Source organism: Myodes glareolus, chromosome 8, assembly GCF_982192425.1.
Source record: "Myodes glareolus chromosome 8, mMyoGla1.1, whole genome shotgun sequence".
Classification (NCBI taxonomy): domain Eukaryota; kingdom Metazoa; phylum Chordata; class Mammalia; order Rodentia; family Cricetidae; genus Myodes; species Myodes glareolus.
In genome coordinates, this window is record NC_142033.1 from 91,353,985 (window position 1) to 91,381,945 (window position 27,961).

Genomic DNA, 27,961 nt, shown 5'->3' on the forward strand with positions numbered 1-27,961 from the left:
ACATAAAATAAAATTATTTTTTTAAGAGAGGAAAATGAATGGAACAGGTTAAGGAAAGGTAATAAGATCTACAGCTAAAATTTACTTTTTCCTAGGCATTAGTAGCTCACATCTGTAATCCAAGTCCTTGAAAGGAAGAATCAGGAAAATTCCACAAGTCCAAGGTCAATCTAGTCTACCAAGGGAGTTCCAGGCCAGCCAGGGATACATAGTGAGATCCTGTCTCAAAAAGTCTTCTACTTTAGATGGAGAAAGCTCTTTTTGCAGTGGGTATGATTAATGCAGAGACATAACTGGTCAAAGTACTGAGAATAAGCCACTAGGTGCTGAACTCTGATGGGACATCTACTCCAACCTCTCAGCACTCTAGACTCAGGGAACTCTGCAGAGAGGGCAGGAGGAATGCCAGAGCCAAGGAGGCGTGCTGGGAGCGCTATCCTCTGATGTGGCTCTGGCCCGCTGCTGTTCCTAAGTCACAGCACCTGTGGTTACCTGTACTCCATCAAGCTGGTTAAAATTCCAGCACCAGAGGATGCATGAGGCTCAACCCCTGACAGAGAATCTGTTATCAGTCGCTGGCTGCTGAGGGTGAGAGAGCCACTCTCCTTTGGGGAATGTAGTTGTTGGTAAGTTGTTTGTACCCCAGCGGTGGCCACATACCCACGAACAACACTAATTGGACTCAGGGGTTTATCAATAAATTAAAATGCAAATGAGAAGAGGACATGAATCTGGAAGGGAGCTGGGGTTCAAGGCACTGGGGGGAGTTAGAGTGAGGTAGTGTTAGAGGAATGTGAACAATATACATTGCATAAACATATAGAACTGTCAATAAAAAACGCTATTAAAATAATTATCTTTATGGTCAATAAACCTGCATACTTATTCAAAGCACTGTATGTAAATTTATGGTTATTTTATTTATATGTGGGTAGTAGTTACTGTTAACTATTAGAATATATGCAAATATAAAATTACCATCTTTACAAAGTTTCCTTTTCTCTTCAGAATAAAAGTGAGGATCTCAATAATCTTTTCCCTTAAAAAGATTTGCTATAATCCTGCATTTTACTAACGTTATTCTGATCACTAATTAACATAAAGTAGTTTACATACAAACTTTAGTCTAATTTAGACACAGAGGAGCTTTAGGAGGCAAATGGATCTGATAGCATTGTCCCACTTTACAGAGCAAAAATAAATAATTCGAGGAGGAATAAGAAAGCTTGTCCATAGGAGAATCAACAGCTAGTGATTGATCTGGAAGAAAACACAAATTTATTGATCTGATCTTCTGCTTCGTATACTAGCGGTTGTTATATATGCGTTTCATGATCTCAAAATTATGAATGTTCTCCATCTTTCGAGAATTGGTGCTGACACACTGAGCATCTTAATTACATGTAACAGCTCCATTGAATTTAAACGGTAAGAACTGAAAACTTCCCCTGAAATAATCAGGAACAAGGCAAGAGTATCTACTCTAATGACTTATAGCCAACATAATACTGGAAGTCCTAGGCAAAACAATCAGGCAAGAAAAAGAAGCGGCATTCAGAGAGGAAAGGAAAAAAAAAACAAAATTGTTCTGTTTTTCTATAGAAAAGTAGATTGACCGTATGATAAAGAAAGAGTACTTCTGGGTAGATTGTACCCAAAAGTAGTGAGAAAGGATCTGAGAGAGACAGTGTCTACCTGTGCTAATTGCAGTATTATCTGAGAGGGATGTGTGTCATCCACAACACCTAAGAGGTGAAAGCAACTTAAATGTCCCTCAACTGACTAATAGATAAAGAAATGGTGGTGTTAAAAGGTAAGGAAGAAAGGGGGAAGATGACACCCATGTACCACCTATACACGGTGCTAACCTTGTACCACCTGCACACGGTGCTACCCATGTACTTCTGTGTACCACCTGTACACGGTGCTACCCGTATACTTACTGTACATGCTGCTACCCATGTACAAACTGCACACGGTACGACCCGTGTACCAACTGCTGAACTTTCTTGAAAATAACCTGGTGATACTTGAATAGCAGTTTCCTGTGAGGAGGTGGCAACAGAGAACAGTGACAAAGAAAAGGGGGGGAATGCTTGCTAAGCAGAACCAACAGTCCGGAGAGCTCTCCAGAGTGCTCAGCCCAGGCAGGGAGTCTAAGTTCCCAGAGTGCCCTGAGAGCCATCACAGAAAGCTGGATCTCAGCTTCAGACAAGGAGAGATTCAGAAGTATCAGATAATTTACAGAGGAGAGAGAGACACATAGAGAGACAGACAGACCGACCACGCCAGCAGAATCCAAAGCCGAGGGGAAAAAAACAGAGGTTTAAGAAAATCACAACCAGTGCTGTGCGAACACAGGAATCTTGGAGTCTGTGTATTACACAGGTAGTGGGAAATCCTCTCTCTGGGGTCTGTGCATTACACAGGTAGTGGGAAATCCTCTTTCTGGAGTCTGTGTATTATGCAGGTAGTGGAAAATCCTCTCTTTTTGGCAGTTGATTGCAGCGGCGGTGAGAAGACCCTATTTAAAGGTCCAGCTGAGTCAGCAGATAGGCGGCTCTAGAAACAAAGCTCCCTCCCCTGCACAACCCACTCTGGTAACCCAGGCAACTGTCAGAGACCTAGTCTCTGAGACCTGGCTTGCAGAATGCTCTGTCTAGACAGGGCAGACTGAGTCAGAGATGCTCATTGTTCCACACAGTGATCCGCTGTACTCTATCGTGAGACTCCCTGATTTCCCTGAAGAGGGCTGATTAGCGACTACTGCTTAAGACACTAGAGCAGCCAGCGGGAAGCTTGCCACAGCACTTTCTAGGACCTAGAGGCTGAAATGACCTCAGGTAAAATCCACTGCCTGACTCCTGAGCCAAAGCCTCTGTGCGGGAGGAAATCACACAGAGTTCAGAGGACACCAAGCCCAAGACTGAAAAGCGTGAGGCACAGAGATAGCATGGGCGGGCGCGTCTGCATCAGCAAGTGATGGCGTAAAGATCCTGGACACCTCCGCTTGGGGCGACCACCAACCTGTGCATATGCAATCGATAAGTCATCACCAAAAGACTGAGTATGTGCTTTATGTAAGTCTTATTGAACACAATAAAATTGAAATAATCTTTAATTTTATTTGATTAAAACACTGAATTCAAAGCAAAAAACTGGATAGCAAGATGGCTCAGCAGGTAAAGACACTTGCTGCCAAACTTGAGAACGTGTTTGATCCCAGGACTTACATAGAAGAAGGAGAGAACCGACTCCTGCAAGTTGTCTAACCACACAGTGGCCATGGTAGGCCCACTCACACATATTCACACTTATATATATTCATACTCGTGCACACTCTTACATGACTTACATATATAGTCATACTCACACACATGCACACTTGCACACACACATACACACTCACTCATGCACACTTTCACATGCACACTAACACATCCACACTCAAACTCTCACACATGAACACTCACATATGCACACACATGTCCATACTCACATTTATGCATATCTACACTCACACACATGCACACTCACACACGCATGCACATACTGTGAACAAAGAAATAAATATGTAATTAGGGATATATTTTTAAAAATAAAATAAAACAAAAACACAACATACTGGAAATTGATACAGTGAAAGTGGTTTTAAGAGAGAAATTTGTAGTTATAAATTCCTAATTTATAGCTATGAGAAAACTAGGCGTTGTGACAGATACTTTCAATCCCTTCACTCTAGAAGCAGCGGTGGGCGGATCTCTGAATTCTAGGACAGGCAGAGCTGCATAGTGAGGCTGAGTCTTGGAAATGGCTCAGCAGACAACGGCATGGACTCTTCTAGCAGAGGACCAGTGTTGGGTTCCCAGCGCTCACAGGAGGTAGCCTACAACCACCTATAACTCCAACTTTAGGGGAATCTGGTACCTTTGACCTTCTCAGACACCTTCACTCACATGCACACACACACACACACACACACACACGCACGCACGCACGCACGCACACGCATGCACGCATGTGCACATGTGTTTACATAATTAAAAATAAATATTTTTGAAAATCAGAGGAATCTCAAATACCTAATTATATATATGTATATATATATATATATATGAATCATACAGGGATCAATGAAACAGCTGATTCTTTGAAAAGATAACAAAATCAACAAACCCAAACTAATCGAGAGAGAGAGAGAGAGAGAGAGAGAGAGAGAGAGAGAGAATATCCACTCTAATAAAATTAGGAGATGAAAGGGGAGAAATTACAATAAATATCAATGAATACAGAAAATCAATAGACAATACCTCTCAAAACTTTTGTTCTGATAAATTGGAAAATGTAAAAGAAATAGCTAAAGTCTAGACATTCACGATCTGCCAAAATTAACTAAGATATGAGCACTTAAGCAAACCTATAAAGAGCGATGAGACGGAAGCCGTAATAAAGTCTCCCACAAAAGGGAATGGGCGGATGGATTCGCTGCTGAATTCCACTATGAAATTAACCCGTAAAGAAGGAGAGTTACCAAAGCCACTCTACAAAACCAATCTAATCCCGTCACAAAAAACCAAATAAGGATACAAACACAAAAGAAAAGTGTGAGTCACGTTCTCTGATGGAACATGAAAGCAAAAATTCTCAATAAAATACTTGCAGGCATTCTCACACTGTGTACAAGTCAATTCCAAATGGGTCAAGAATCCCAATGGTAGACTCCACGGCAGGAATTTCTAGAAGAAAGAGTAGGGCGTATACTTCAAGATATAAGTTCAGGTAAGGAGTTTCTGAACAGGACCCCAATTGTCCAGGAAAAAAAGATCAACAAGTGGGGCTTCCTGAACTTAAGATGCTTCTGTATTGCAAAGGAAGCACGTTTGACTGAAGAGGCAGCCTACAGAATGGAGAAAGACAACTTTGGCTGCTGTAAATCTGACAGAGGATTAGCATCTAGACTAGAAAAAGAACCCAAGAAGCTAAATACCAAGAAAAGAAACAATGTAGTGAAAAATGGGCCGTAGAGCCTAACAGGGTTCTCAGAAGAAGAAAAATTCTCAAGAGTGTTCACCATCGCTAGCTGTCAGTGAGATGCAGATTAAAAGTGCTTGGAGATTTATTTTACCCCAGTCAGAATGACTAAGACAGAGAAAATAAAAGACAACAAATGTTGATGAGAGTGGGGAACATGGACCCTCAGGAGTCATTGGCGGAGTGCGCTCTGGTGCAGTCGCTGTGGAAATTAAAAAGAACAAAAGACCCCATCTGCGCTGCCCAGGGATGGGTCTTTATTCCCCTCATAACTTAAAAGGAAACTTACACAATGTCCATGACCCTTAATGTCCTGCAGATGAAGGAGGAGGACGTCCTCAAATTCCTTACCGCAGGAACCCACGTAGGTAGTGCCAACCTTGCTTTCAGATGCAGTACATCTACATAGCCCCAGGGGTTACCCACTGATATCTCATTAAATGAACATAATAGCAAAGTGTCTTTTTCATTTAGATCTCTATCCATATAGATTATCTTTCCGACCTCATCAATGAATTCTTATTATACTTTTGATGGCAGTTAACACAAAAATTCACAAGTGGCGAAAGTGCAGAGGCTAAACGTCTATTGAGTACTCAGCCACAAATGAGATATCGATAGCATGCCCTTCCGCTCCGAGTTCAGAGACCAGTGCAGAAGAAGGGGAAGAAAGCTTATAAGAGCCAGAGGACCGGAATAAAACGGTGGCTTCTAGGTAGTACAGGAGCACTGCAGTCATGAACACACAGCACAGCAGCTGATGTCCCCTGACAAGACTCGCAAAAGGTCAGTCCCATCACCTTGCAGATTTGGACCAGGGAAGGGCTCAGGAGCTATTTATTGGTGTTGCTGGCTACTGGCTGTGGGGTAGTTTTCTTTAAGGGTGTAGTCCCTGATAGGTCAACCGTGGTCCTGGGGATGGCTCCATGCCGGTGAGTATTTAGACAATACAAATTTAGACTTGGCGGGTTATTTTAATAAAAAGACATAACGTTCAGAGGGGGTGGGGTGAATACAGGAGTCATAAGGGATAAATAGTATCAAAATACATTGTACACATGTATTAAATTCTTAAGGAATTCATGAAATGTATTTTAAAATACTTGCAAACCAAATTTGACAATGTATTAAAAATATCATTTATCATAACCAAATTGGCTTCATTCCAAAGATACAAGGATGGTTAAACACACATCAATCAATGAACTTGATGTAGCATATAAGTAGATTCTAGGACAGAAATCATATTATCATCTTAGTTAAATACAGGAAAGTCCTTGGATAAAGTCTAATATGCTTTCATAATAAATATCCTAAAGAAACGAGGCACAGGAGAAACATATCTCAACATGACAAAGACCGTATGTAACAAACTGATAGGAAAAGATCTGAGTATTTCCTCACAAATCCGGAATGAAGCAAGGGTCTCTGTTCTTCCAGTTTTATTCAATAAATTGCTTAAGGTTTTCGGCTACAGCAATAAGACAAGAGCAAGACAAATGGAGTACAAATAGGAGAAATTACTCCTATTTGCAAACTGAGGTGCAGTCAATAAGAAACCCTGGGGCTGATGAGATGTCCCGTGGGCAGAGGTCCTTGCTGCCCGGTTCTCCTATGGGGAGATGGGTGGCACAGACAGGAGGATCCCCAGAAGCTAGTCTGCCATCTATAGTGGAAAAAACAAACAAAAAGTCACCTTACAATACCATAAAAAGCTTTTTCTGGTTAACTAAGTCCAACACATTTTACAGCAGCTAACAATATGTGATTATCATTGTGTGCTGTTTGCTGTGTAGTGCTAGTATTATGATGAACCATTTGGGTGCTAGTTTGGGAGTACAACGCTTATGATGGTTTATTTCACTTTAGACTTAAAGTTATAAGCTTGGGAGATTTACATGCAAACCATGAATTTTCTAAATAAATTTTAATGTGGAATCAAAAACTTCCTTAGGGAATAATCTGTGTAGATTTGTCATCTTTATGCTGTAGAGCTTACATTAAAAGTGTGTTTGAAGTATCATCTTTATGTTAAATCACTCACTGTACTTGGCATCATGAGAAATATATAAATGAATTGCTCCAGTCTCTGGACCCAAGGATGTTATGTTACCAAGGTAGTCTGAAGAATTTCTGATTCTTAAATTGTGTTCCAATGAATTATTTAGCTTTTCAAGTCTCCTTGATCCATTTTTCACCGTGAGCTTAAGTCTTATCAAGGAAGGTGGTTCTTCAACCTGGTGAAGGCTCTTCTAGAACACACAGGTATATTATATTATCCCCTGGCATGCAGACTTCCGCATAGTGTCTGTGGTAGATCTGGGGCACTTCTGCATAGGGTCTGTAGTAGCTCTGTGGCACTGGGTTCTTTTTAAATGACCCAGTTCTTGAAGAATGCAGATAACTAACTACAAAGGGGCGGAAGTTTTCTAAAGCTGATTGGAATTACGGCTATCTAGATTGCTGATGTACTAGGAATTATTGGATTCTGTACTGTAGATGAGAGACTTGGTGGCTTGAAAAGTAGACCTTAATAACACACATAAGGGGGAAGCTATACACATGGCAAAAATGCTACTCAGAAGAGTGTACTGCCCTTCGATTGGGAAGAAGAAGATGGAAAGGAAATGAACAGGGCATGTAGGAAACACATCTCCATGCTTCCGCTGTCAAGGAAATTGGTATAGTTATTAGTGACAGCCGTGGTCATGGTGTCTCCTCACAGCAATAGAACATTGACTAAGACAAAGTATAATCAGAAAAAAGTATATTAAATGGTAATAGATATCTCTAGGTAAGATTATGAATGATTTTAAGCATTATGCTTTTCCATGTGATTATTTCTTACAATTTTTATGAAGCAGAGGGCTATCGTATGAAAACTAGTGAGACAAAGTGGTGCAATTCTTCAGAACCAGGAGGACACAGCCATGCAGGTCTGTAGAAGCAGCATGTGTGATACTGAGTCGAAAAGATTATGGGTTTCGGGTTAGCCTGGACTACATAGCAAATAGGAAACCCAATTACCACTACTGAATATCATATATGCTAAATACTTCTGGGCATTAAAAAAAGGTAGATGCTATTACTCTTGCTTTATAAATTAGTATTGGAGTTTATGATATTTATCTGGTCTTTCTGATCCAATGGCTAGTGAGAGATTCTGACATGTGAGCTACGACAGCAGAGACACTGTCTACTGTATGCAGTTATGTACTCAGTATCTAGAAGTCAATAGATATCTCTAAAGGAATTGAGAATAAAATTAGACTTTGGACCCAAGTACGCCTTATATTAAAATATCTGTTCTAAACCTTTGCTTTAAAGTTTCTTCAGCTTTTTCTACTTAGGCCCCTTTGTACCCAAGACATTTTGGCATAATTGTGAATATATAGCTATAGGAAATAGGTGTGCAAACCAAGCATTTACTGATACAAATAAAATACTGATAAAAGCTGTGATAAAGCAGGCCTTTAGTGTGCCTGTAACTTGTCCATTTATTAAACATGATCGTTAATGTGAATATTAATGAGACGGTGTAATGGTTCTGCTTTACATAAAAGGTGACGGCGGTGTGGCTGGATATTAGATACAGTGGGACATGAACATCATCAATGGTTTTTGGAGTTGATTAATATTTTGATTTTATAATCATCAGTACTGAGACCGCTGCTTCACACAATTATGAGTAGAACAAATGGCAGATTATGTTTAGGGTAACTTCAGAAATTGTTGAAAATCCGTCCTGATCTTAGACGGATTAAAATTTGTTTAATGACTTTTTCTTATAGAACTTAAGACAACAACTCAAACATCAATTTTAAAATCAAATGTTCTAACACAACATAACCCAGAGACTTGATAATTCGCTGCTGAAGAATAATAGAAATATAAAAAATCTGATGTTTTTTGTACTTGAGCCATAGAAAACCCTGTATATAGTAAGCACATCACAGTTCATAACATACAACAGTCTCCAGACTGAATCAGGTGTCTTCGGCACCCCTCATCGGCACTGCGTGGTGTGATGGTGTGCACAGGGCCAAGTGTGCATGCTGGGCCTCAGAACCACGGCTGCAGTGAAGCCAGACACTGCCAGAAATACCCCCGCTTCGCTGTGCTTTATTGAATTCGGTTTTGGTTTTTGTGCGTCCAGAGACCTTTTGCTGCTGTCAAAGCTTCTCAAGCTTCATATTAGACTGCAGAAGTCTATACAGGGTTGTGACTCACAACTTAAGAAGCGAGGCTTCAAACTAACACACTTTGTCTATTTCCCTCAAAATGGAAGGAGTTAAAATTAAACTGAGAAATGCTTATTGAATGTGAGAACGCCAGAGACATCATAAAGTTAAGTGATGGGTTACTGCACATTCCAGTCAAGGACTTAATAGGTTAGTTAGTGAGACACAAGCTGAGCAAAACCCTATGTTACATGCCATTTATAGTTTAATTAATATAGTGTTTGCAGTCATTGCTAGGGCAATTTGGAAATTTGATGCCTCATTATAAATTCAAAACTGAATTTATTACACGATTATTTTATGTGGAGAAAACTCTGTCTCTCTTAAATAGAAACCCGACACCAAGAAGCTTTCCTCACAGTTAGCACACTGAACAAAGAACTTTCTCTATATTGTTACTTAAAATCGTATTTTTTTCTTTTGTAGTTGTATAGTCTCTTAAATCAGCATGAAGTGCTGTTTTGGGAGGAAATCTAACAAACTATAATTTTGTGACCATTATAACAAGTCAACCCCAGTTGTTAGTGTAAGGCCCTAAGCTATGACAAACAAGTCTAGTTCCTATGTCAGTTTCAACAGTAACACTTAATATTGCTGTGACCAGATCTTGGCCAGAAGACTCATCTAGTCACAGTGATTAAATTCACAAAATGGCAATGTTTCCATGCATCCAAGTGTGGTCCTGAACTCTCCTGTTTTCCTGCCCTCACTGTGTAGATTGGCTGGAGGCAGAAAAAGTGTCAACAATATTATGTCACTAGGGACGTGTCCTCTGCCACCGCTCTGACTTACCCTTGTCGAGGGAGTTCAGCCAATCTAAGAAAAAAGAAGAAACACACCAAGAGAAATAAATCATGGGAGAAATTAAAATATCACTACTTAAAGACAATTATGTGTCTAGCAAAACGAGTCCGCTAAATTTTTAGAGTTAATAGATTGGTAAATAGTCATATTGTCCTAGTCAATGTTCTCTTGCTGTGAAGGGACACCATGACCAAGGCAACTCTTAGAAAAGAAAGCATTTAATTGGGGTTTGCTTGCAATTTCAGGGGAGCATGGTGGCTCACAGGCAGACAATGGTCCTGAAGCAGAGAGTTCTGAATCAAGATCTGCAGGCAGCAGGAGAAGAGATAGAGGCACTAGGCCTGGCTTGAGCTTTTGAAAATATCAAAGCCCATCCCCAGTGGCACATTTCCTCCAACAAGGTCACACCTCCAACCTCTGAATTTTTCTCATGCCATTCCCTGATGATGAAACAATCCAATATATGATCCTATGGGGGCCATTCTTATCCAAACCACCATATTCCACTCCTTGGCCCCATAAGCTTATAGCCAAATCGTAATGCAAAATGCATCTAGTTCAACTTCAAAAGTCCCCATGGTCTATTACAGTCTCAACCCTGTTTAAAAGTTCAAAGTCCCTTCTGAGACTCATGAAAAAAATCAAAATCAAATCAAAATCAAAAGGCAGATCACATGCTTTCAATATACAATGGCACCGGATATACATTGCCATCCCCAAAGGGAGGAAAGGAAGTGCAGTAAAGAAATACTGGACCAAAACACATCTGAAAAAAAGCTACACAGACTGCAAACTCTACATCTCCATGTCTGATGTCAAAGCACTCTTCAGATCTTCAATTCCTTTCAGCTTTGTTAACTGCACCACACGTCTTTCTCTTGGGCTGGCTCCACTCCCTGTCAGTGGCTCTACTTGGCCAGTATCCTATGACTCAGGCATCTTCACCATCTTAGGTCTCCAAGGCAATCCAGGCATCACCTTCACAGCTTCACACAATGGCTTCTCTAGGCCTCCATGCAGAGACACTCCTGACACACACCTGGTCTCAGCAGGGACAGAGATTCTACAACTCTTTTTTTGTATTCTTGACTATAACACCAGAACCATGTGGTCAAAACTGCCAAGTTCTGCTGCTCACTGAGGCTTGAACTTGACTCCAAGCTCCATTACATCTGTATCACCTTTCTGTTGTTGACAGTTTCCTTCACTGCTTAAGTTTTTCTTTAATTTTCTGTCCACAAGTTGGAAGCTTAGTTGGGTGCATTCTTGCCCTGAGGTCCCCACTCCCTTTGTTCCATTTAGCATCAGACTTTTCTTTAAACTCTTCATCTCCTTGAGCACAGGACTTACCTCCATTACATTCTTTGGTGCTACTTTTTTCTTCAAACTGTACAAATGCCATAAATCCAAAACTCTTCAACTTATCTTCCGGCAGACTTTTTTTGGAGAAGGGCAAAAAAATGGCCATATTCTTCACCAAAATATCACAAGAACAGTGTCTAGGCCATTTACTAATATTCCTCTCCTCTGAAATCTCTTGAGCAGGGCCATCATAATCTACATCACTCTCAGCACCACTGTCTTCCATGCTCCTACTAGTATGCCCCATTAAACCCATTGAAAGTGTTCAACTGCTTTCTTAATACAGAGTCCCAAAGTCTACATCCTGCCTATGAGTAACAAAGTAATGCCTGTCACAGCAATACCCCAGTCCTGGTACCAACTTCTGTCTTAGTCATTGTTCTATTGGTGTGAAGCAATGCAACTCTTTTTTTTTTTAAAAAAAAGGCATTTAGTTGGGGTTTGCTTATAATTTCAGAGGTTTAGTCCATTGTCATTATACACAGTCAAGATGTGGTGTTGAAGAAGTAACTAAGAGCTCTACATCCAGATCTGCAGGCAGCAGAAGACAGAGAGGCCCATGACCTGGCTTGAGCTTTTGAAACCTCAAAACCTACTCCCAGTGACACATTTCCTCCAACAAGGCCACACCTCCTAATCCTTCCCAAGTAGTGCCACTCCCTAATGACCAAACAATTAAATATATGTGCTTATGGGGGTCATTTTTATTCAAACCATCACACAGATAGTTAATAAAACACAAAGAATCAAGATTCTTGCATATACCAGGCAAGATAGCACATGCCTTTAATTCCAGCACTACTAAGGCAGAGGCCAGCAGATCTCTGTGAACTCAAGGCCAGTCTCATCTCCAGAATGTGAGTTCCAGGCCAGTCAGAGTTACATAGTGAGACTCTGTCTCAAAACAAAGCAAACAGAAATATTCTTGAATATTAACAATAACAATCTAGAAAAACTAGATTTAAAAGTAGATATAACTGCTGGATGATGGTAGTGCATGTCTTTAATCCCAGCACTAAGGAGGCAGAGGCAGGCAGGTCTCTATGAGTTCAAGAACAGCTTGGTCTACAGTTAGTTTCAGGAGAGCCAAGACTACATAAAGAAACACTGTCTCAAAAAAAGCAAAAACAAAAACAAAAAATAAACAACAACAATAAAAGAAAAAAGTGGATATAATTTACAATAATAATAATTTATAATAACAAGGAGTAGACTTCATTTGTGCTTGACTAAATAAACAAAACAATGAAGTATATTGAACAATAATGACAGATGTCATATCTTTTTTGTTTGTTTAGGTTTTGTTTGTTTGTTTGTTTGTTTTTGCTTGTTTATCTTTTAGTGTAGTCCTGGCCATCCTGGTCTATCTATAGACCAGGCTGGCCTTGAAACTCAGAGATCTACCTGCCTCTGTCTCCCAAATACTGAAATTAAAGGTGTGCATCACCATGGCCAGCCAGATGTCATATCTCAATCTTATTTTAAAAATCTAATTCAGTTGCAAACAAAATCACAATGGGATTTTCTCTTAGAATTTAGGAAAAAAAGATTATAATATTTACTTTGAAAAATAAAGAATCATAGACATTAAAAAAAATCTTGGAAAAAACAGGAAAAGGAAGTCAGTAAAAGAGAAACTCCAGAAATAAACTTAATTATATATGAGGATTAAATAAATGATCAAATGAAATATAGCATAACATTATTTTTAGTATATTTGTAAGTCATATCTCTAAATATATCCTAGATGTTCTAGATAGTAAATATATATATTTTGAGACAGGATCTCTCTACATAGAACTCAATGTAGACCAGGGTGATGTTGAACTTACAGAGAGATCCAGCTGCCTCTGTCTCCTAAGTGCTGGGATTAAAGGTGCATACCACCACACCAGGCTAATAAGTATTTTTAAACTCTGGAGAGTTTTTTTTTTTTTTAGCCTTCTAGAAGAAATGGTTGTTTATGCTTAAGGACTTGAAACTACTAAACAGGGGCTTAAGGCTTCAGAAATGTGATGTCAGTGCTCCTTTGAAATTGTAAAACTATAGGGAAATTAGAGAAATGTGTATGTTTTCTTGACTTCTGGGGTCTGTGTGATCTGTTGGATCTGCTGTATTTTATAGAGTGCCGGGCCATGTGGCAAATGCTCAATGGATATCTTTCACTTAATAGTGCAATCATTAAGGAGATGTTGACCAATTCTGTCGTCCTTTGTTTTGAATACAGAATTTATCACACAGGTTCAGTTTTTGAGATTGGGGTCCCTGGCCCATTGTGCTATTTTCAAGGCTGTGGGGCCTTCAGGAGGGAGGGCCCTTGAAGGCTGGTCTCACTCTTTGTCCCCAGCCTGCTTGCTGATCTTTCCGCTTGCTAATCAGTCATCATATGAACATTTGTTCTGTCTCATGTTCCTACCACAACAATAAACCCTTCTCTGCCATGATGAAATGAAATCCCTCTGCAGCCTCGAGCCAAACAAACAAACAAAAAAACAAACCAAAAAACCCTCTATCCCTCAAGTTGTCCCTGCCTGGTGTTTAGTCACAGCAATAGAACATAGCCAATGTATTTGGTGACATGAAACAAAGGAGAGCTTGGAGTTCAGTTCACCATCTGCAACAAAAACTTGATTAATACAAACACATATGAACCCTTGGACATGAAGCTGTCAATCATGCTTGTGATGGGTGAGTAATACAAACAGCAGGACGACTATGGAAATGCCAGGAGGGCATGTGAAACCTCTACAGGCACCCTTTTTGGGTAGGGTCAGGAACCAGCAGGTTGCACAGACTTGATCTGTCAGTCAAGGAATCTGTAACAATTTGAAAAGGCCGAAGACCGGAATGAAGACAAGACCCTTATATTCAGCCGTCTGGGTAACTGGATATACGGTATGGGTGAGTGTGCTTGCTATTTTCACCAAGAATTTATAGGAAATGATTCATAAGTGTTGCCATCAGCTTGAAGTCATTGCTGGCCCTGGGCATCAGTGTGTCATTCAGAGAGGACCACATCCTTCTCGGCAGTGTTTTTCCAGGTTAATTGCAGTATCCAAGAGCACTTAAACTTGATGTAGCCACAGCTTCTATCTGAGGAAGGTGGAAAGGCTTTGATTGTTCTCAGTGTAACCAGGGAAATCTTCATTTAGAGTCACTTAGTAGCGGGAAAGCCTATGCAGTAGGATGTTTCTCTCTTATTTTCGCAGCCAACCCTGTGCAGACTGTTCATATCATCCTACACATTTTTGAGAAGCCAGTAAACAAACTGAGCAGCACTTATTTGGATTAGGCTAAAAGCAATCATCTGGATTTTCTTTGGGGGGGGCGCTGTCAGAAGGACAGAACTACCTGTCATTTGTCTATGCCAGCGTCTGTTTCTGACATCCTCAAACTTCCATCTGGAATAATCCTCCTACCTATCAGCTCTGTTGAAAGGTAGTTTGTCCACCATATGTACAACTTTGGGCTGTTATTGTGTAATTATCAAACAGACTACTGGATAGGATGCGTCAGAACAGGATGGCAAACCATTCACTTCCCAGCTCTGTCTACTGTAACTTCCTGAGCACAAAGGAGAAAGGCTAAAATCCTACTTGTCAAATAGCCAGAGCAGTGAAGTACATGCAAAACAGGTATCTTAACAGGGTGGGTGGATAAGAGAAACTGAGAGGTCAAATAGTTCAGATACTACGATCCAGCGGGAACCGTATCAAATGTGAATGATCTGAGGCAGCAGAATTCCGTCTCCCTTGTGTGACGGAAATTCCTCCGAGCGGGCTCAGGTTAAGTAATGATGACACACTGCTTCCCGGTGCCAGCGATGACTTCAGCCCGATGGCAACCTCCACAAATCGCTTCCTGTAAAGTCTTGGTGAAAATAGCAAACCATCCGTTTTGCTTGAGAGTGACTTAGCGGAGAGACTCCACCCAAGGATCTGGAGCTAACAAAGCAAAATGCATGTTGGCCTTGCAAACATCTTTCCTTCCAATGCGAGGTCCCCACAAAAGATTTTGCCAAAGCAAAGCGTTTGGTTTTCCATTTTGAATTTTTTATTTATTATGTTATGTGTATATTCATGTGTCTGGGCATATGTGCCTTTGCCATATATATGCAAGAGACTTCCAAAGTCAGAAGAGGGCATCAGATTCCCTGGAAGGAGTCGTGTGTTGTATCCGCTTTGACCAGCAAAGAAGACGCAACACTGGACTCTTCTCAATGCAGTTTAATCAGGAACCTTGAATAATCTTCTGACCCTGGGGAAAGCCAGCCCACAGCTAAAATAGCCTCTGGGTAGCTAACCCCAGCATGCTATGTGGGAAATGCAGATAGGTCCAGAAATGTGGAAGCAAGCCAGATCCTTAGCCTTAGCCATGTATGGAGTTATTTACAACCGAGAGCCCTCACCATGGTGGGGGCGGGTGGAAGACAGAAGCCAGCGCCATCTTTAAGGTGCGGCACAAAGCAGCTCTCTACAGTTGTGGACAGCTGCAAGCTAACCGTGGGTGGAAGGAATCAAACCCTTGTCCTCTGCAAAAGCATGGAGTGCTCTTAACTGCTAAGCCCCTTCGCTGGTGCCAGCGTTTGCCTTTTCTACTTAGTGAAATGGATCCTTCTGCATGACCAGCAATTACATAGTTTAAGTGATGAACTAGTGAGGAAGGATGGAAGGGGTGAGAGTCACTGACAAGTTGGGCTTGTATGTGTGCGCTATGATATCTGGGTTAACACCTACAGAAGACTTCAAAGCCACAAATGCTCCCCCTTCCATTTATTCCTGTGTTCAGCATGCGGTGTTTACTGAATGCCAACCCATGCTGAACGAAACAGAAAACACCTTTGTTCTCATGGGACTTATGTTTTAATGAGAGAAGGAAGATAGACAATAAGCTAAAAGTTACCCAAAGATAATTTCCTTAACAAAGGTTTGTATTTAATGAGCAAGACAGGGAAATTACCTGATTATAGGAAGGTATTGAAAGTCCTTAGGCTTTTGTGACTGATAATAGGTTTTAAAAAATTATACCAGTAGTTGGTTAGCTTAGCGTTGCTCATACGCTATATATAATTCATGACCTTGCTCCTAAGACTCAAAGAGTTTATAATTAGAACTTTCACAAGATATTCCTAAAAGTCATGCAGACAAAGAGGGAAGGAAGAGTCATCAAGACGGTCAGATGTTTTTCTACCTTGGTCCCTTGATCTCAGGCCCCTGGAGTTCAGGGCTTACACGGTGGTGTAACTTACACAGTCTTCTGTGAGAGCTATGTGGCTTTTAAAGTAGCAATCCTGTGAAGAAGGTTTAGGATTCTTAGGGTTTGAAGCTAATACTTTATGCTCTTTCCTATTTGGGAAAGAACCAATGTAGTCACTGGTATGGTTTTGGAATGTCCAATCTACTTTGCTCATTTCAAAAAATGCACTGTGATCAAATGGGAATAGGAAAACTGGCTTTAAAACTGTAAACAGCCATGAAAAGAAAGACACTGCTGGGCTGAAGTAGAGCATGTGTTTAGCCAAAGTATATGTAGCCCTAAATTCAATCTTTTGCACATGTAATCACACATGCAATCACGCATGCATACGCAGAGCCACACAGAGGGTGGTGCAAACACTGGAGAACTGGAAAGGCAGCAATGCAGTTCAGCCCCAGTCCAAAGCCCTGGGAAGTACTGAGGCTATCGATGGTGCTCTCAGAATAGAACTGTAAGTTACACTGTGTAAGTCCTGGATTCCAGAGGCCTGAGATCAAAGGACCAAGTATCTGAGTATAGAAAAGGAGATACTCTGAATCAAGAAGAGCCTGAACTATCTATCCTTGCTCTGTCTTCTCCCGGGTGCCTCAAAGGCTGGAGCAAGCCCATCAACATTGGTTAAGGGAGATAGTCTTTGCTTGGGTTACTGATTCAAATGCTTATCACTTCTGTAAACATGCTCACAGAAATAATGTTTAACCTACTATCTAGGTCACCCTTAACCTCAAATACTGACAGTTAAAGTTAACCGTCCCTGCATCTTTTATAAGCCTTCCTGTTTCAATCTATATTCTTCAAATGAGATTTCCAAATTTTAAAAAAAATCCTTAACCTCACATGTTTCTCTTTTATATTGTACTGAATGAACATTTGCTTAAATCTTCAATAAATTTGGGTTTGAGGGTGGTCCTTAAGTGGCCTTTCAGTGAGGGTTAAATAGGGGTGCCTAAGCAGCAGCAACAACGTGAGATTACTGAAGAAAACATGCCCCCAGCTTTACATGTTTTCACAAACCTCAAGACTTTCTCCATAATATGTTGCATGTAGGCCATTGCATGTAGTTTCAGGAATCAGTATTTGACCATCTTACATTGTCTGCTTCCTTATCTGCTATTGTTCTCCCTAGTTTATTTTTAATTAGTGTTTCTCATATTTCTCATTTTACTAGCAATGTGATGCTTTATTGTAGTGGTGCACTATCGCTGTGGCCACCTGTTGCACTGATGTTGTACCCGTGCGTCTTTCCCTAGCTGTTGGCTATGGAAGCAGAGACAAGCAGACCCTTGGACTCACCGGCTAGCCAGCCTACTGTTTATAAACCCCAGGCCAACGAGAGACCCTGTCCCAAAAAACCCAGGGTAGATAGTCAATGAAGAATACACTCAAGGTTGTCCCCTGGTTTCCATGCTTTGAGGGGAAGCACTTTATCGACTCAGATGTCTTCCCAGTCTTTCTGTTTTGGTTTTCTGAATTCTGAATTATAAATCACCCTGCAGTTTATGTTATGCATTCCAGAGTAAAATGAGGGAACATGGAACGTACAGCCAAGTATGCAAGCTCTGGCAGGCTGGGTTGTTTCTCAGGACCTGGACAGATTATTTAATGTCTTTAGGGCAAGGTTTCCTCACCCCCTTCAAAGCACAGTAACAGTAATGCTGCCCATCTTGAGCAATTATTAGATATGTAAATGTCAGTTCTCAGGTCCACGTTCAACACATTGTAAGCATTCTGCCACTTCAGCTACTGTTAAAGTTCTACCATTTCTCGCTTCCTAAAACTCAATAAATGCTCATTTCTCACTTTTCACCCACGAGTTTGAATCTTTTAACTGTGGAAGAATAAACTCAAATTATAAATAATTTAAAAAGTCCAATCTGACTTATGCCATTTATGTCCAGAATGTTTCAATAAAGAACAGCAACTTACAGAATCATGAAGCTCTCATGGAAATCTCCTTCTCCTGCGTGAACTGTTCATGGAGATGGAGGGTTTGACTAGGTCTTCTGGAAGAGCAGCCAATGCTCTCAGCTGCTGAGCATCCCTCCAGTCATGATCTGATTGCTTCAACTATTTGTCACCAAGACAGATTTTCCTGGGACCTGCAAGGTGACTCTATAGGCAAAGGTGTTTGCTGTGACCTGGTGACCTGAATTAGATCTCCAGAACACACATGTAAAGGTGGGAAGGAGAAAACCAACCTCACAAAGTTGTCCTCTGACCTCCGTACATGAGCAATGACAACTTCACACACACACACACACACACACACACACACACACACACACACACACCTTTTTTAAGAATAGGCATGATGGTGTACTTTTAACGCCAGCACTCAGGAAGCAGTTGCAGAAGGACCTCTGTGAAGTCAAGCCCATCCTAGTCTACACAGCAAGCTCCAGGCCAGACAGAGCCATATAATAAGACTCTGTTCCCTTCTAAATGTGTATCATTTCCTTACTCAGTTCTGGGTGCTAGGACAGGGTCAGAGCTGCAGCACTATGGCGAATTTATTCCCTAGTGGGCTGAACCAATGAGGGGCTAGAGAAGTACTTCAGCATTTAGGAACACTGGCTGTCCGTACAGAGACCTGAATTTGACTCCCAGCCGTACATGGCAGCTCACAACCATCAACAACTCTAGTTCCAGGTGATCTGACACCCTCTTTGGGCTTCAGAGGCACCAGGAATGCATGTGGTACACAGACATACATGCAGGCAAAACACTAAAACATATAAAAATAAGAAATAAAAACCTAAATCAAGAAAACATGAAATAAGAAAAGGCCATGCAATATGGAGACCACATTCTTTTTGAAATCATTTTTGTATATGTGTGCAGTATTTGTGTGTGTGTGTGTGTGTGTGTGAATGTGGGGTCATACATGCCATGGTGTGCATGTGAAGGTCAGAGAACAAGCTCAGGTATCAATGGCAGGGTCCCTTGCTTTTTCCTTTGAGTAGACCAGGTTAACTGGCCCATAAGCCTTCAGGGATTCTTCTGTCTTTACCTTTTCTGTAGGAACTCTTAGATCACAGACACAACCAGCTTTCCATGGCTTCCTGGGATTCAAACTCAGGTCTCTATGCTCGTACAGTGAGCACTTTATCACCAAGCCATCTCCAAGACTCTCAGACCATCTGTTCTCCTAAGGATGCAGACAGAAGGGCTTTGTCTAAAACTTTTAAATTCAGACTGAAGAAATGGTATTTGTTATAATTTCACCAAACAACCGTTTTTGTGTGTGTGTGTGTGTGTGTGTATTGTTGTTGTTTATTTTTATTCCAAGGTAGTCTCCTACAACCCAGACTGGCCTTAAATCCGCCCTTCTGCCTTCCCTGGCCAAGCACTGGGGTTGCAGGCAGACCTACCACATATTTAGAATGAACACTTTTTATGTTAAAAATGAGTGTAAGCTTTATGTATCTTAAATTCATAATTATGATTAGGCATGGATTGAACTCATTATTACCAAAACAATCAGCGGTAAAAGAAATTTCTCAGGAATTCATTTCCATGGCTTCAATAAGATATTTGCAAACATCCAGCAGGACGGCTACACCTAAGCACCCTCTGTTCTGATTGGGGTGGTCCTCTGAGCCGCTGAAGTCTCTCCTATTTTATGGCATGGGAGTCTCCATCATGCTTCTGTCCTATCCATATCCCTCATATGCCAAGGGCCTCTTGTAATATCTGTGACTCTGCCTAAAGACGTCTTTAACTGCGCCGTCAGATGTAATTGAGGACATCCTAGACGTGCTGCGGACAACAACTTCCACGGGCGAAAAAGATTAAGGGGACAGGCGTCCTTATTCCTCAAGTGCGGCACCTCAGAGATTGGCCCTGAACACTGCTCCAGAGGTTTCTAGAGTCGTGGCTCCCCACTTGACAGCAGGGGCAAAAAGTTCATGTTGACTTCTTTGGGTCACATCTGGATAAGCCCTTAGTGCTAAAAATCTAGGCTTTGTGTCTGCTTAAGCCTACAATTTCGTTTCTCTCCCTCCCGTCCTCTGGACCCTGTAACCTTGATATTCCGGGCCCAGAGAAACGCGAGAGGCCTGGAATTGGAAAAACCTTTAAGAATCGATCTCCCCCAACACCTAGGATTTGGGGACTTGAGACCACCAGGCACGTGCATCTCCAGAGTCCTCCCCACTGACGCATGGGAAAGGCTCCCAAAGCCCAGGGCTGTGTTGTTCAGCTTCTTCGGTTCTGCCCAAGTCTCCATTTCAAAAATACCAACTCCGTTTCTGGTTTAGTTTCTTTCACGTTTTCAACGTCCATTTCTCTCCTCTTTTAGCTACCAATGGAAGGAGTGACAGGCATTTTACCCATCTGGGACGGAAACTCTACACTTGGTGATAAAATGTACATCCATGTATGCTGACTTCAGAATCACGACAGGCAAAACGTGAGCGATGACTCAGTGGTTAAGAGCACTTGTTCTTGATCCGGGTTTGGGTCCCAGCGCCCACGTGATGGCTCGCCAGCATCTCTAACTTCAGTTCCAGCAGTTTCAGTGTCCTCTTCTGATCTCTGAGAACACGAGGCATGCACATGGCGCGCAGACATACATGCGGGAAAAACACACACATGGACTAAAGGAAGAATCTTTACAAATTAAAAATAAAAACTAAGAGAACATGGTGGCTAAAGGATTTAGACTAATGTTAATGTTTTGGAGAGAGAGGAGGGATAAGATCTACTTCAGAGGTTCAGAGAACCTTACGGGAAATGCTGAGTACCTTGTCCCAATCCTGTCTCCTGTTTTGCAGAAAGGTGAACTGACCCAGGAAGTGAAGCTACCGGGGCAGGGTCTCACAGCCTGGAGAGGCAAGCATGCCACCTTCATCTCTCAGTTACCCCGTGCTCATCCCGAGGCTGCTCAGCTCCCTTCTGGTGCTTTCATCCTTTGCTAGCTTTGGAATTTGCCATGACCATTAGATCTGGAAAATATGAGAACAAATAGAACCTTCTACTAAGTACCCTCCGCACAGCACAGCAGCAGCCATCCCAAGAATGTTTGGCCTATGGGGTGAAAATATTGTTTGTTCTGTTTTAATTCTTAGGGGGGGGAAATCTAGTTGCATGATTTTTTTCCCTTCAGAAATAACAACGAGTACCATAGTCTTTATCCTTCTTTGGAAAAGCAGAAAACAAAGTAGCCATTGTAGGTCCCCTTTTTAGACCTAGGGACCAATGACATTGCTCACCCCTCCCACTGAAGGCCGCAGATCCTGGTCTCCCGGAGAGTGCTGACTGCCCAGGGTAGCAGGAAGCTGCTGAGGAAGCTTGTCCTCAGCCCCAACCTGATTCTGAAGGACAATGCTTCTGATTGTGCTTGAGTCTTGTCATATCAAACAGAACTTCTAATTTCTGTTGGGAAATAAAAATAAAAAGACCAACACATTCCTTATATGCTTATGCAAATGGCACAGAGGCCAGAAGCTAGAAAACACCAGAAAGGGCCCTTTGATATGGAACTCAGCTGATTTCCCACTGAAGTCCTGAGACCAAACTTAACCCATAGCTATTGCTCTGTCTCCTGGGGAGGCTGGCTCCAGGCCACACACTCAAGTCTGTTATATAAAAGGCACAGCATTTGCATATAACCTATGGGCATCCTCCTACATAAACACTCTAGATACCTAATACCATGTAGATACCAAGTAACTAACAGTTATATTGTGTCTTAGGGAATAAAGGCAAGAAAACCATCTGTTTGAGTTCAGAAGAAACGCAATTCCACCGACTGTTTTTGACCCGTGGTTGGTTGGATCTACAGATGTGGGAACTACAGCTGCAGAGAGTTGCTACTAGGTGGAGTTGTTAGGGTCCCTGTGGCAGCCTTGGTACCTAGGCTCAATCACCCAGCCTCAATAGGTAGATAAAGCTGACAGAGAGAAGTGATCGGCAGAGAGTTGCCACTGCAGCAGGTGTGAGAGCAGTGGTGGATGCTGCTTCCAGGATCCTGAACTCCAGAGAAGCTGGGGTCTGAAAGCCTCCTCCAGAGTTACTGATCTATAGCATGGCAGAGACTGGAAAAACCTGTGACCAGAGATGCGTAGCAATGAGTAAGGCACAGCATAATGAATGTTTCCCAGACCCTTCTTCAGGACATGAAAAGAAGAGGAGAGACAGAGAAGAAAGACAGAATATTGTCCTGTGGAGACAGCCACCCATCACCTTGCAGTATTTTTCCCTGGAAACTCTTATAGTTTTGAAGGAATGAACCTCAAAATGGTGGCATCATCAAAGCATTGTGGTGTCTTCTTCATTGCTGCATGCTGTGCTTATGGCTCATGCCAACAGTACGCGCAGCCGATAGGGAAGCAGTTCATTTCGTACACCTACTGGATATGCTTGGCTCTGTTGGTCTTGGAACAGGTTTGCACACTTTCCTGTTTTACCTGGGCCCACACATAGCTTCAGTTACATTAGTTACTTATGAATGCAAGGCTGTGGAATATTAATTTAAGATGTGTTACATTTGCTTATGTTGTGGAACATTGTTTAACAGTGCAAGGATGGGTTTCATTCTTTTATGTTGCGTTTGTTTAGTTCTGTGAAGCTGTATTACTGTGCCTGTCTAAAACCTGATTGGTATAATAAAGAGCTGAACAGCCAATAGCCAGGCAGGAAAGAGAAATAGGTGGGGGTGGCAGGCAGATAAAATAAATAGAAGAAAAAATAAATAGAAGAAGAAATCTGGGAAAGGGGATCAAGGAGGGAGAAAAGAAGGAGAGATGACACCAGGAGCCAACCACCCAGTTTCACAGCAAGTCAAGGAATAAGAGATAAAGAAAGGTATATAGACTAGAGGAAGACAGAAGCCCAGAAGCAAAAGGTAGATGGGATAATTTAAGTTAAGAAGAGCTGGCTAGAAACAAGCCAAGCTAAGGCCAGGCCTTAATAAGAAACAATAAGCTTCCGTGTGATTTATTTGGGAGCTGAGTGGCAGGCCCCCAAACAGCAAAGAGCCGAAGAGTAAAGGTAAAAACAACCAACTGCCATACAATGCAGTTAGATTTCCCTGAGCACCTTACCCTGACCAGAGGAGGATGCACTGCAGGGGCGTTTCCTTGTGGAGTATCTATCATCTTCAAAGATGCTGGTGTCGGTACAGCCAGCGGAGAGCTGTAGCCTACCTCTGCATTTCAAGGCCAGGGAAGCTCTCCTCTCAGGTTCTGGACCGGATGATGAAGAGTACCGGGAATCTGAAGAAATGCTGGGCCATGCAGAGGGGCCACAGGACTTTGCATCATGGGCTAAACTGGCAGCTTAAAACCTAGAACAGAAAGTACTAGGTTTGTTTGGTTGGTTTTTGTTTTTTTAAATTTTGGCCTGTGCTTCTATTCCAAATCCCCCGTTTGACCTGGCTAGAATGACATGTGGACACTTCCTTATACCCGTCGGACCTTCTTTGGTACTACCTGATTGGAAAAGCAATCATTAAAATGTGTGTCTAGAGAATCTTTGCTATAATAACCTTCCGAAAGCACATTGTGGAGCAGATGGTGGCTTTCACTGGTGCTGTCCCCAGGAAGTCTGTCTCTGCAGAAGCCTTTTCAGTATTACCTGGAGGCGTAGCCGCAGAAGCTTCACCACAAAAGGCACTGCCGGGAACGTGTCTGGGGTGTTTGAGAAGCCTGTTGCTGTCATGGGCATCGTTCGTGTCTCCTGGCTATCATTAACTCAGCGGCACAAGGTTATGCCATAACGAGTCCAGCAGAACTTGAACTCAGAGTAGTTTATTTGCAGAAGTTAGCATGGAGGGGTCCTACCTTACATTAGGGGGGGCTCTCACCAGGAAGGAAGATCCTCTATTCCAGTCTGTGTAGATTTTTGGAACCTTCTTCCTGAAAGCAGTTTAGTCCATATTTTACACTGATATACTTTTCTTCTATGGGTTAAGGTAAGGTCTCCACCCTCTGCTCACTACATTGTATTTCATTAGTGTGGATGTGATGTTCAACCGTAGACTCAAGAAAAATTGGCCGCCTGTTACTTTCCAAGGGCCCACATGGTACAGTTGAAAACTCCTGCTACACAAAACCTTCTGAAGTATGTTAAATATGTCAGGCTTTTTAGGCTTGTCCCAAATGATTGGTTTTTAGAAGTCATCAAGAGTATTTAAGTTATATCTACATTGGAGAGCAGTCTTGCACACCTATCATGGAACAATTGAAAATGTCTTCCGTCCCCCCTCCCTCGAAAAGGTCATTTTATGATGCATTGCCCACCCCTGGGGGATTTTGAGATAGTACAAGGAAAATCAGGTTGGTGTCTTACAAATGAGTGCACCATTTTTTATTCTGTATATTTAGAATGAAGTTGTGAAAAATTTTATAAAGGCATCTTTGACCATGGGAGTGGGGGTTGAAAAGCAGAAAGCAGTTGGTTCAATGCGACCGAAGCTGAAAAGAGAAACAGAGACTTCTCCCGACCTAAGTCCAGCTTTGGAATGCAGGTAGGAGATCCGGTGTGCATAACTAAGTCCCTTCGATGTGCGGTCCTGTCAGCCCCGCACTGACTTTCACCCATCTCTGTCTGGGCTCCCAGCTCTCCTGCAAGGTAGCCTGAGAGATTGTCAGAACTGTGGGAAATCTCTTCCTAGGAGACAGGGTCCTCCTCTGACTGACAGTGGCTTCAGCCCTTCCTTCTCCCAGATGACACCCCTGGGAAAATTGCACTTCCTTGGAGTGTCGTGGGCTGATGGCTGAGGGAGGGGCATGAGGATCTCTTCAGAATGTCATTCATCCTGCCAGGATGGTTCCACGCCTACTGTATTTACTTCTGTCTGGATTTCAAGACTTTGTTTTCAGTACTTTCTATGGGCTATGAAATTGATAGTCTAAGAGCAAATGTGCTTTTATCAGCCTCCAGTGGTAGCCACTCAGGCATAGCTGTAGATCCATTCAAATACGGCTTTTTCTACCCACACCATGCTTCCTTTATAAAGTGGGGCATTATTAGCCCACTTAGCGTTCACTTTAGAGCAACGCAATTCACCACAGAGTCATTTAAATTAAACGCTAACTTCTTGTAATGTAAAATTCCAGGCAATTTGGCGTCAGTTGAGCTACACGCTGACAGTAATATCGTGTGCTCTGTACCGCTCTCATTCTCTGCATTGATGCATGTTTGACTTGACTCTAATTGGGCCTGTCTCACTACAGGAAGCATCCCTCCTCTGCAGAGGGTTTTAGCCACTGGGTGTGTGCTGGTGCTGACTATGGATGTGGGCAGGCCAGCCTGAGAATGCCATGAATTTAACACGTGTATTTCCAAACGAAAACATGGGTGTAACCTCTAATCCATCCACCCTCCCTAGGCTTACCTCTCTGCCCATTCCTGCTTCTCCCACAAGAGGGTCACTAGATAAAAATTAGAGTCTCTAGAAAAATCAGAGTTCCCAAGGGAAGACATTACACTAAAGAGGAACGGTTCTATGAAGCTGCATCCAGGAGCAAGGAGCAGCCAGGAGTGGGCCCTTCCTGGGAAGACATCCTCATGAAAGCAAACAAATCGACAAATAAAAGCTGGAGCGGGGTGGGGGTGGGTGGTGGTCCTCTAGGAAAACATTGCCATCACCGTTCTCATCTTAATACTGTGAGTTCAGCCCAGCTTGCTCCCATCCTTGCAGACCAGCTGCACCAAGGCGATGGGATTTCACTTGCTGGGAAAGGAGACCATGCAAGAGTATGGTGCATTCCAGTAAGAGTGGTGGCTGGGAGAGTGTGTGTGTGTGTGTAAAGAGTGAGGGCGCGGGATGACACTCTCGGAGAAGAGGTAGGAAAGTAATTAGAGCAGGCCAGGCACGATGGTGCACACAGAGGTAGAGGGGGAAGTTGTTAGTTCTGGGCCAGCCTGGACTACATAGTGAGTTTCAGACCAGTGTGGAGTATATACCCTGTTAAGGGGTAGAGGGGGGAAGAAGAGAAGGAGGAAGGCAGAAAGAGAAGGAAGGAAGGAAGGAAGGAAGGAAGGAAGGAAGGAAGGAAGGAAGGAAGGAAGGAAGGCAGGCAGAAAGAGAAGGAAGGAGGGAAGGGAGGAAGGAGGACGGAGGGATGATACACCGAAACAAACATCTCTAATCTCTGAATGTGTCCTTAAAAAGATGCTAGCATTCTGCTCTTCCTCCTTCTGCTTGTCTCCTTCACCTCCTGCTGTAGCTCAGCCCTCATCCCATACTCCTAGGAACAGGAACGGGAGCCAGTATGATCAGCACGAGGATTTTAGCAGCATGAATCATTAAACAGGCTTTTCTGGGAGTATACCAGAAACTCCATTGCCGTAATAATTAGAAACCACAGTAAGATTACTAATGGTTAGCAACAGTCATTATCATCACCCCCATCCTTCATCTCCTGCTCATCAAAGCGGCTTTGGGGAACTGGGTAGCGCATTCTAAACTGGGGTCCACTCTGGCTCCTAGACGAGACCAAAGAGAACCCAGGGAACCAGGCAAATCGGTAGGACTTCTAAGCACGGGAAGACATGCTGGGTCGTGTACCTCAGGGTCAGCCAAGAGGATGATCAGGCTGAATTCTGGTTTGCTTTCCAGACTGAAGCCCTTGGCTCATGCCTACATCATTGAAGAAGACGGGACGAATTTGCACATGTTCCCACAAGCTACCGGCTGACTGGACCCTGAGCCTAGGACACACCCCCCATTTTTTTTCCTTTTTTTCTTCAGAGGCAGATTCCCGACACCAGGGTAGTATACACATGCCGACACTAAGTCCTCCTAGAGAGTTCCAAACTGTAATTTGGAAGTATTGGTGCGGGAGAATTATCTGTATTCTGTCAATCATATTTTAATAAAACGCTGATTGGCCAGGCAGGCAGTATAGGCAGGAAAGCCAGACAGGAAGTAGGGGTGGAGCAAAGAGACTGGGAGTATTCTGGAAGCAGAAGCTCTCTCTCAGCCACTCCTGCGCAGACCACCGAAGAGGCAACATGTAAGCTGTCACACTGAGAAAGGTACTGAGCCCATGTGGCTAACATAGATAAGGATAATGGGGTAATATATGTTATAAGAGTTAACAAGAAGCCTGACCTAATGGACCAATCAGTTTATAACCTTATGGAGTCCTGTGTGTAATTTTTCTTTGCTGCTTGCCGGCTGTTGGGGTGCTGGGAAGGACAGAAACCCCAACAAGCCGGCCCTCATACTACAAAGTATCGCAGCTAAGCTGAGGCCCAGCATTTGACGGGATGTTAAGGAAACATAACTCAAGTGCTCAAGTGGAGGACGTTGGCAA

General features: G+C 42.5%; 1 pseudogene; it reads left to right on the forward strand.

Moving 5' to 3' along the window:
* The first annotated feature begins 22,722 nt into the window (after window positions 1-22,722).
* On the forward strand, window positions 22,723-24,444 carry LOC125401180 (vacuole membrane protein 1 pseudogene; annotated as a pseudogene).
* The last annotated feature ends 3,517 nt before the right edge of the window (window positions 24,445-27,961 follow it).